Consider the following 12,074-nt stretch of genomic DNA (forward strand, 5'->3'; position numbering starts at 1 on the left):
TGGTGGGAAGCAACTTGTTTCAACTGAAGTCTATCTCAGACTGTCTGGTCTGCAAATGATCACTGTCTAATTTATAAACACAAAGTTAGTTTGATACGGGATATGTCCCTTTTTAATAGGGGACTCAAGTAAACTGGTGTCCAACTGGTTGGACTGTGGTTACATTCCTATATAAAAGTAAGGTTGCTGAGCCCTGTGTCATTTTGCAGTTTATTTGGCATCTAGCAGCAACTATTTCACTATCTGTGGAGGAATTTCTGTTTCAAATCTCTCTGTTGACTGTTCAGTCTCTTTACACATTATTAAATATGTGTTAAATGATTGCTAATGCACCTTGTGAAACCTTCAGCTGCTGATTAAAAGCGATTACCTGCTAAAACACAAGCTGGCTTTTATTGAGAAGCAAGTCTGTTTGGCTGTAAGCAGACACGCTAGTTTGCTCTTGTGTTGAGTTTCTCACCACTCAAGTTTTTGATTGGGAGTAAACAGCTAATGTTATTGTGGTAACCACAGGTTTCACGAGTGGCGGGCTGCTTGTCAGGTGTGCCGAGACATTTCCGAGTGACTTAAGGGCTGTTTTAGCTTGAATCATCAATTTGATGTTATAGCAAAAAGGAGCAAGTTAACAGAGCTCCTAGAATCCATGCATAAGATGTCATCTCGACCGTACACTGCTCACGCTCTCACTACAGCCTAAAAACACACATAGCCTGACGATGGAAGAGACATGGAGAGTATCAAGATGCAGACCGAGATGTAGCTAAATACTGAAAAATAAATGCGAGTTATGGACCTGGCCAGGCAAAAACAAACAAAAAACAAGCTAAAACTAAAGCTATTTATATTCAGTCATCAAGCAAAAATATCAATTTGAACATTTGACATACAAAACAAACAGCCTATACCTTTTAAACAGATAATAAGATACAGAGTGAGAACAGTGTCTGCATGTGTGCATTCATATGTGCTTTGACTGGTGAGTTTTTGGGTGCACCCATATCCTTTGAACACTTTCAAAACCCAGTGTTCATCTTTAAGAGAGTTAGTATATAACTATACTAGTACGGATGATAGACGTGTTATTAAAAAAAAACTACATTCAAAAATATAAATTACAAATTGTTCTTTTTGTATGCTTTTGGAGAGTTATTGGTACCGACTCTCTCTCAAGTTCCTGTCACTCATACTTTGAGTGCAATTTAAATGAAATGGGCTAAATTAAAGGTGAATTTTACTATTACTGCTTTTGTTCTTTTTTCCATATTTTCTGTAGAAGGTATCTAATATCATTACGGTGAATTAATTTAAATGGTCATGTAGAGAAACTCGGAGACAGCCTTAAATTGCACGCCTACATAGTTGATTTGCATTAAGAGATTTGGCTCGAGTGGAGTTGAATTTCCAGCCTGAACTACTGGGTGTCACCAAATTAACAGTGACTTTTAAGGACTAAAGTTTTAAAAGGAGAATGTGTGTAAAATCTCACCACTAGATGTCAGTAGATTACAGTCACTTGACTTCTGTTTTCTTACTGCTAGCAATTTAACTGCTAGCTATCGATATATGTTCACGTCTATTTACTCTAGAGGAGGCTGTAAAATTTGGTGAAATGACTCTGATACAAGTTGATGAGTCAGTAAAACTTACTTCTGTCTGATGAGAGTGATATTGAGGTGAGTTGCTGAGCATATACGTACTTTTTCTGTCCATAAGCGCTGCTGTTTTTCTTCTGTTACCCTGCTAGCTGTTGCTAGCCGGTTTTAGCTGACGCTAATGAAACTTTCTTTGAAGTGGCTCTAACACTGTAGTCTGACTCGGACACTTGGTGAATAAAATTTCATATGATGCGAGAATGTAATAAAACTAGGGATGTGTGAATTTAGCAATTAAAGTTAGCTTAGCATATAACCAGCTATTGATGCTATTTAGCCGACTCCTTGTCAGCGATCTGGAGACAGGAGAGTCACTCGCTTAATCTGCTGACAATAAGTAGTTTTGACAATATCGGGAATAAATAAGCATTTTATACAAGTTTTTGTGTATTAGAACTTTGACTTAAATTCAAAGCAATGAGGCATGAGGTGAGGAGGAAGAACCTGAGGTGGAAACGAGAGAAGAGCAAGAGCAGGGCTGGAGGAAGAGAAGGAGATAATATACCTGTTCAAATGTTAAATGGTCATATATTGTTTTAAAAAGAGCTATTTGTGATCTTTAAATTAAAAGTAACTAATAAGGTATGCTACATATGTATGTGACCGGTCTCAAACAACACAAACAATTCGCCGCTCCAATGTATTTTTAATAAATTAATCCAAAGTTAATGAGAATGCGTCAGTTTGTTGGAAGATGTTAATTAGCCATTAATCAATGGATATTTATCAGTACAACGCTCTGTTTTTTCTATTAAACAACTTCAAATTGTGCAGATTGTAGCTTTAAGAACTTGTCTACACATTTAGAGAAGTAGAAAGCATTGTGAAAGAATGTGTTTCCAGGCTGCATGCAATTTCAGAAATTCAAGCTCAATTTAAACTCTTCGGGGGGGGACTAAAAAAAAAAAATCTCATAGTGCTGCTAAAAGAATGATCTAATGCTATGCATGGCAGTGGTGGGAAAAGAGAGCAAGCCATTGCTATATATTCACTGGATTTGATATGTGGAATGTGTAAGTTCACTCTCGCTTTCAAAGGAAACCTTAGTACAGCAGTCCGCCACATACTTGAGACCTAATGCAATTCAATTCCCAGGAGAGCCTGGACAAGGTTAGACATTAAGAGAAAACAGCAGGAGCTCGGGCTGGTGTCGTACCCAGAAGTGCTGTAACGTGTTCATAAGGACAACCACTCAGCGTTGCTTTGAACACCTCTCCGGATCACCACCTGCTCAGTCCTCTCCAGCTTCTGAATGACGATTAGCTAAAATTCTAAGATTTAATGTAAATTGTCAATGAATACTTGACTGTGTGTGTCGGGCTCGCCCTGCCGCTCAGCCCAGCATGGTACTCGCGCTATGATCCGCTTGATGCAAGACTTGCCGTTTGAAAGCAGAGCCCTGTGCCACATGGATGCTCGCAGCAGGGTTATCTAGCTGGAAAACAATAGCTGAACAGTTGACCCTTGCATACATGTAGACATGCTGCAAAAAGAAGGAAAGAAAGCAGCGTACGCTCAAATGCACATGCCAATACACAAACACATGGGCGTCCCAGCTCTTGCTTGATTTGGGGCCCTCTGTTGGCGTTTTGATTGACCAGAAGGGCTCCCTGTGTCTACACCATGCTCCACTGGAAGGAACGAGGGGCCTCTAAATGTGGCAGAGCACTTTAGACACTTCGTTTAATAGGAAAACAAAAAGTGTTTGATGTCAGAAAACTCAAGCTAAAAATCTTCAGCCTTTTCTAGAGTTCACTAAACTCTTTTTTTTTCTTCTTTGTTTGGCCAGGCAGCTTTCCCCCCTCCCTCTGCACATAAATGTCGTTTTTCCTCTTGTGTGATATACTATCTGGGTTATTACCAAGCGTGTAGGTGTTAAAATGGAGAGGAATATAACAGAGAGGAGCGACTATGAAAAAGGCAGAACGAGAGTGAAGAAGAGACAGACGAGGAGTGTGTGAAAAAGTGTCAGAGGGGCGCGGGAAGCCGGGGTGGAAAAAAAAATACGAAGGCTCTGGCTGTCCCAAATTCAATCAAACATCGAGGAACATTCGGAGGCTTTTTGATCAATTAATCTAGCAGATGGCACGAGTGCAGTCAAGAGATAATGCTGAATGAGTGAGCAGGAGAGAGGGAAAGAAGCAGGTGGAAGGTGTGAAAGTTCCTCCTTTCATGTGAAAGCAAAGCTTCTCTGCTTTGAGACGCGGCAACTGATAAGACAGAAAGAGAAGTGTCATGTGACAGACAGTTAAGAGCAGCTCGTGTTGTCGTGCGTGCATATTCTTGTACGCTTCTTATGGTACATTTGTACTCGCCTCCTATGTCTGTTTGTGTGTCTGTCAGGAAGGGGCGCAGCAGATTGCTAATATAGCGGGCGGCCACAGAAAGAGCGCAAACATCCAGCGATAATCAAAGGAAGACGAGGCTGAATTAGTTCTCTCCCGCAGAAGCTACCTGCTGGGCAGAGCCTGCCCTCCGCTAACCCCCTCCCCGTCACTACACAGAGTTTAGCTGTGGAAGTGGTTCGAATATAGCCGCTTTATATTATCATTTGAGTGGGCTAAAGAGCCACTTATGATACAGTCAATGGCAGCGAGGGAGCGGCGCGAGCAAACCCGAGAGGCACACCTGAGATGCAGCTCCACGTTCACCTGCGAGTGTGAAGGGGACGCTGCTGAAAAGACGGGAAGCAGCTCGAACACCCACCTCTCGTTTTGTCTTTCAACGCTTCGCTTTTTCACCAGACAACTCGGCTCAAGAGCGGAACCAATCAGGGTCAGGCTGACTGCATGTTGACCGCTATCTTAATTTAAACCCCGCGCATAAGTAAAGACAAAATCAAAACAAAAACAAAAGCGAAAGGCTCTGCCGGGTTCTGGATTAACCACAGGCTGTTTTATCTGCGAAATAAATTGCCTTGTAGACAAAAGAACTAATTCACAGGGTTAGAAAAACAAGAGGAACTCAATGAGGAGCATTCTCCCTGCACGTCAGCTCTCTCCCACCGACGCAGCGTCTCTAATCGATGAATATTGAGTGGCTCCCGCCATCAGCATTTTAAGGGGGGGGGGGAAGCACCCACCTTAGTTCATATCTCATATTGATATTTTCTTGTCCTATTTTTTCTCTCTCTCTCTCTCCTCTTCCTTCCTTCATGCTCCTGAAACCTCAGTCAGCGGCGTTAAAAGTTTCTCCGCTCTAATAACTGTTCTAACTTCCCAGCTGTAATGACTGTAGGTGTTTTGCTCAGTTGAATTTTTCTTCTCTTTTTTCTTCCCTCTCGCCGTTTTTCCTAATGAAAAGGTTGCAGAGGACCATGTTCCTCGCTGTTATTTACTTCGCCTGCATTTCTTTTTCCTCGTGTTTGACATTCACAGCTCAGTGGTGCAGCAAGCCTGAAGCACGACGGCGTAGGCTAGAGCTGCTCCTCCGGGGGGGGGGGTGCAAGAAAAAATATATTAAGGAGTACTCGTTTGCAATTACATGAAACACACGGGTGTGTGTTGAACACACGTGTATTCGGCGCACACAAGCCGGCGCCACTGAGCTGAACCAGATAGAGCATGTACCGCTGGTTAATAGCCCAATTTATTCAGAGAATATTACTTATTAATTTGCATAATGATTCCGATGATTCAGACATTTGTTAGAGGCGGAGTACTGTGATTGATGGAAATTTAATTATGACACCTCTTAGTTATTAAACGGTAATCACGCTAAGCCACTTATCTTTAATACTTACCTTTAGCACACGAGGGCTGGAAGAAATTAATGGCAGGCAGTCACAGGTCTTAAACTCATAATTTCTTTCTTATATGTTATCATGCTTTCGACAGTACGCTGGTTTCAAATTTAACTACGGCACAAGGAATCCCGCTAATTAAAGACAGGCCACATTGTGATTTTTTCTCTCTTTTTTTGGGCCTTTGTCTGTTATTGTTGTGCTTTTTGCTTTCACATTTCCCCATGCAGGAGAAGAAGTGTTAGGAAAAAGCCTAATGGAGAGGTTCAACCTGTTGTACCACGTTCTTGACTGAACCTCTTTAAAACGGAGACTCGCTCTTGTGCGTTTTAGCTCGCTTAAGAGGAAGACGAGGCTCCCGCCGAAAACACAAATTGCTTCGACAAATCACCGTTGAGCTGGGGAGGCATTTATCTGCCCGCGTGCAGCTAAACATGCAGGTTGCGATATGGATACCGCATCAGGACTTCAAAATGTAAGCAAGCACAGATAAAATGGCAGCGGCTCAAAGATGCAGCGGCGGCTTTGCGTGCCGAACTGAAAGTAATTATGCAGTAATACCGTTGAAAATGTCACATATCTCCCTGTTTACAATTCTCCCAAGGAGCCGTTGTGAGAGAGCTACTGTTGGCGAGGAGTGAAAACGCAGCAGTCCTGAAGCACAATAGGAAGAAGCAGACCTTTATGCGGAGGAATAAGTCATGCTGGGAGAGCTTTGTGTTCCCGTGACAAGGAGGTCTTATGCTGTGCATTTACTCTGCTCAACCCAGTTTTTCCCCATTTGCCTCCTAATTCTCTCTTTTACCATCTTTGCTACTATTTCTCAGGATGTCTGTGGCAGCCACTGAGGTGGGTTTTTCCCACTCGGAAACACTGCACATCCTGAACTGGTCCATTTCACTGATTACTCATCGTGTCTGCAGATGTCTGTGTGAACTTGCTCCACCTGCAGATGCTGTGATACCGCAGCATTTCTACGGATTTGCTTATGATTGAGCTTGTATAATGAAAGCCCCAATACTCACTTTTATATACTCTTCTAACTCGGCGTGCAAGGTGTGTGAAACTGCAGGTAACCATAGCAACAATACTTCTTCATGATGTGTTACCAGTTAACTGTCACTGGATCAAACTAACAGCTTTACTCCTTCATTTGCTGATGCTGGTAAGCAAGGGTTTTAAACCCTCATGCTGTATGGTGTAATTCAGTTCAGTTTTATTTATATAGCACCAAATTACAACAATACTCATCTTAAGGTGCTTTATACTGTAAGGTAAAGACACGATGATAGAGAAAAAACAGCAATCAGATGACCTCCTGTGAGAAAGCACTTAGCGTCAGTGGGAAGGAAAAACTCCCTTTTAACCAGAAGAACCAGCTCGGACTGAACCCCCCGGCTGCCCCCTGGCCGCTCCCTCCCCTCACGCAGGGGGTGAGGGGAGGGAGACCGGACAATAGACACACTGAAAGAGAGTGTATATATATATATATACACAAAGAGCTATATTTTCTATGTTTTAAAAGATGATCCTACTGAGGTGCACATTTCTTTGAATTTGAATATGCCATTTTTATAACTATACAATATTTGTTTCCTTATGTTGTAAATGTCCCTGTGCAGTCTCTTATTTTTCGTTTTTTTATTTTATATTCTTTACTTTAGTGTGAATCTGCATGCTCCATCGGCCTGTCACTTTGCTGCAGGAACACCTGAATATCCCTAATGAGGGACAATAAAGGACAATTTCTGTTCTTCTTTCTTCTTCTTTGATGCATAGAGAGTGAAGAAGAAGCACTCAATGCATCATGGGAAGCCACCTGCAGCCTAGACCTATTACAGCAAAACTAAGGGAGGATTCGCGGCCACTTGATCCGGCCCTACCTGTATGCTTTACCAAAACAAGTTTTAGGGCTGATCATAAAAGTAGAGAGGGTGTCTGCCTCCAATCCAAACTGGGATCTGGTTCCACAAAAGAGGGGCCTGAAAGCTGAAGGAACCACAAGTAAGTCTGCAGAGTGAAGAGATCTAATGCAGTGATACGGTCCTATAAGGTCGTTATGATGAGATGGATCCAGGTAATTCAAGACTAACTTAGCTGACTGACAGTCATCTATAAGTGATGTTATTACTGGTTCTACTCTACCTGGGAACTTTACACAGCTTGCCACATTCACCCATTCATACAAGCTTCTGTTCTTCTTAATCTAACATTCACACCGATGGAAGCATCAGAGAGCAACCTGGGGTTAGTATCTTGCCCAAGAACATTTGGCATGCAGACTGGAGCAGCCAGGGATTGTACCACCATCTTTCTGATTATTAGATGATCTGCTCTGAATCTCGAGCTATGCAAAAGATCCCCAGTTCAGTTCTGGGAGACACAAAACCCTTTAGGATTGTGTCATGAACAGCTACTCATTGTAGCAGCTTGTTGAAAATAAGGGAGCAGTTGAAACAAGTTTTCCTAATTGCTTTTTAAAAGCAATATAACAGTAGATTAGCCAGTTATTAGAAATTGTCATTTTTTCGACTGATCGTCTATGACCAGTGATCTGGAAGACTTTGCAGCGATGCACCTACATGAACACACATCACAGCGTTTATAGTCTAAATTGCTGTGCCTGTCCTTAGTCGAGCTTTTAAAACAATGAGAAGAATCTGTGCAATAAACTATACAATACAATAAATTAAGAAATGATTGTGGATGCTCGGGGGATCATAAAGTAAGGCCGAGATATTCTACCTCCGTTCTAATATTCACCCATTAATCTTTAAATTGAAATTTCACCACATGTTTTTTATCATACTGTTTGTTTACTTCCACACCGTTGCAGAATTTCGTCTGGCCTTTGTGATTAATTAAATAAAATAATGAGCTTTCAAGTTCCTCAGTTCTTTAAAAACATGCTTTCACAAACCTTTATAGAGCCACTCATACGTTTTTGAACCGACTGATTTACCCAAAGGTGGCAACGACTTTTTATTTAAGTGTTTGTGCTCTGTCAGAAACTTGCCAGCAATACCCATAACTATATTCATTAGTTCCTCATGACTATTTTTCATAACATTTCCTACTGCACTGCACTTTGTTTAGTTCATTGAGATTATTAGTAGAATAGCTTCCACACAGGTTTTAGAGTGGCTTTTTTCCTCGGCGTTGTTGACAATAAAACCATGTTGTGATCAGACAAGTCAACTAAGAAATTGTATGATTTAATAATTCGTATTTCTCAGTTTGAAGAAATTAAATCTATTTGTCACCTGGAAGCTTTTGTGATTTGTGTAGAAAATACTATACTCTTGTTTTTATCAATGTTAAACTTCAGATTCATGGGAAATAGATTTTAGTCATTTCTCAAAATTATCATAAAATGTACTGTCACACAGAGGAGGTACAGCCGCACACCAACTGGGAGATGAGATGGCTCAGTCACACTACAGCAAAAATAGGAGAGCAACCTCCTTGTGACTAGGAAAAAAATCAATGGTTACCTGGTGATTAGATTGAATATTTTCCCATTTGGCGATCGATTCCAAGTAGTTCAGGAGAATTAGAGGTTGAGCGTGCAACACTCTTGACCACTGTGTGACCACTTTAGATCACAAGGTGATTGCACAGGTGCAGCTAACTTTCAAAGAATTGCTGTCTAAGTCAGACTGACTGCAATCACTCTCAGACAGATTGGCGAAGGCTTGCAAATAATCGGTGTCTAATTATATTAGATTCAAGCATTCTGATTAAGTTTGTTAGCATGATATCGATAACATGCACAAAAAGTTAGAACGCACAATTTTCGAACTTTCACACTCAACCTGCAAAACAGCATTTTTCATTAGTTTTCCCGACAACCTCTCCTGGCAACAAGTGCATGTTTTATGAGTGGGCAACTTACATTTTGCACTTCATTTAATCTTTCCACTAACCTTTCTACACCCACCGTGATCCCTGGCCTCCTCACTTCAGCTGTCATACAGTACACAGAAAAAAGTTGAAGAACCTAAAGCTAATTTCTTTTCCTCTCAAACGTGTTTTGCAAACATGCAGTATTTGGGAGAAGAGATCAGGGGAGATCCGAGATTTCCAAAACAGAAAAATCCGACAATACTCTCCACGCTGAATACCTTATTTTCTACACCTTGCCTTTTTTATATTTCAAGGCTACTTCAAAGTTATGCAGACTATCTGCGATGTGCTTTCCATAGAAATCATGTAGGAGGAGGAGAGGTGCTTTGCAAGTTGTTAAAAAAAAAAAAAAAGACAGAGCCAGCCTACATAATATCAAACCAGTCATTCATGAATGACATGAAATTATGCACTGGCTTATGCAACAAGAACATTAAGCACTCGAGAAAGAAAAAGTAGAAAAGGGATGTCAAAACAAACCTCTGTTCCTTGATTAAAGGGTAAAAATCTTATTAGGACAGACAAAAGAAGGCGAGCTAATTCAAATTAGGATCACAAGGACACCAGCGTGTATTAGAAGAACTATTAAAGCCCTAAAAAGAGCAATAACCTGGATTTTCTTGCACAAAATAGAAAAAAGATTGGGTAGAGAGGGCCTTTGGATACAGCTGTGGATACGGTAGCAGGAGCATCTATATCCACTGTCAGTACAATTATGTGAGGCCGACAAAAGATAAGCAAGCCAACTTGCACGCACGAAACCTCACTCTGAACAAACACATTCAGCTACAAACTGCAGAAGACTGAGCGCGTGGGGACGTAGTATCCAAAAGGCAGCCCTTACCGGGCTCACAACAGCAGGTTCAGGCATTAAATGCTGTCTGAGCTGAGGTAAGATAAGAAACTGTAAAACTGGCCCCTGCCAGGAAGTGAAATCAGATAAATTGTGAGTTTGGATTTTAAGGCTTCCACAGAATTTGCTTCCCTAATCACACGAGGGAGTCGATTCCAGAGATGGAGAGCTTGGCTGGAAAACACTCTGCTGCCTGCTGATTTCTTTTTGCCTTGAGTGAGGCGGGTAACCGACAGACTCGATCTGCACGAGGATACAAAAGAAACACTGAGGTCAGATAATGCGAAGCGATGGTGTAAGGCCACGTAGTGACCGCTGCGTTAATAATGCTGAAGTCACAACAACTGGGCGCCGAGACTCTGTGTAAAAAAAAAGAGCTTGAATATTTTGCCAGTAAATTATTCATGTGAAATGAGAACATGAGGTGGAGTTAAGTGTACTGTAAGAGTTTTAGCGCTAGAGCGTAACTAACTTTGTACTTTTCTCCTCCGTGTGAAAGAGACTCACGACAAACTAAAACCTCCATTATGCAGACATTTGCACCACATGGACCGAGTCCAAGTGAAGGTAAAAGGCAATTAGGCAGACAAAACAACCTTTCATTTAAGTTTTAGTAGAGTTAAGACGCTAATTTGCAACAGGTTAGATTGCAAAGGTGCTCCAAGAATGTCTAACTGTGCTGCTGAATCCAGAACATTAAAGGATGTTTGAAGGGGGCTTGCATTTACCTTCACAGGGGGTCTTACATGCTTTTGTTACATCTAGACTGGACTAATATAATGCACTGTATACTGGATTAGTCTGTAATGTTGCAGACAGATTACTGGGACTGCGTTACAGAATCCAGTATGCTGTTTGTGTTTAAAGCATAGATGTTAAAGTAATTTTACACTGTGAGGCCACACACAGCCAAGTTTGATCTTAAGTGGGCCCGACCGGCAAAACTACATGACAAATGTGTAAAATTACAGAAAAGTTCTGCTGACTTGTTATTATAAAAAGTATAAAAGTATAGTTGCTGTTAATTCACAGAAAATGTCCTATTTTTATTTGTTTTATTACTGCAGAATCACTGTAATAGTGAAGAAATTTCTCTCATTTAGTTGTTTATCTGTTCATTGCTGTGGTGTACAGTACTATGAATGTCAATTGGGAGGCTTTATCAATAGTAAAAAATAAATACAAATAAATCTATGCAATCCTTTATATTGTCTAAAGCTGTCCAGCAGTCCAGATTGGAGTCGTTGCCTGGCCTATTTTAGCCCCCGGGCCTTATGTTTGACACCCCTAGTTTAAAGCCTTAAATGGTGTTATATTGTGGGACACATAGAGCCACTGTCCGTCAGTGTAAAGACATTAAACTGCACACTTAATCCCAGATATCTTAATGAAAAAGGTGTCAACAGTATGTCTCAGTTTTTCTACATGAGGAAATGTTTCTGTAGTTAATGCAAATTAAACCTAATAAAAAAGAGTTTTACTTCACAGAAAATGCACTATTGAATTATTTTATTTACTTTGCTGTACTCTACTTTTCTTTCATTTATTAGTTTATCTATTGCTTTGGGAGCTCTTTATCAGGAGGATAACCTGTAAAATGTATGAAAATACAGTAAAAGGAGGATTGGTTGTTGTATTTTTTATCATGAAGCACTTTGGTTTTAAATTTACTATATAAATAAAAGTACTTGCTCCTCCCTTTTAAATTGTGAGCTCCATTAAAACTGTTGGGACTTTTTTTTAATTTAAAAATATATTTTTTTGCAGGTCATTTTCCTCTTTGGCCAAAACAATTTTCTACTGCCTGCTTTTTTCTGGAGTCAGAATCTCTACTGAGGTGGCAAGTGCAAAGTTGGCAACAGACCGGCATCAATTATGAGAATAAGACACGGCTTGGAAAAAAAAAAAAGAAAACAACTCT

This window comes from Rhamphochromis sp. 'chilingali' (genome assembly GCF_963969265.1).
Source record: "Rhamphochromis sp. 'chilingali' genome assembly, chromosome: 1".
NCBI lineage: Eukaryota > Metazoa > Chordata > Actinopteri > Cichliformes > Cichlidae > Rhamphochromis > Rhamphochromis sp. 'chilingali'.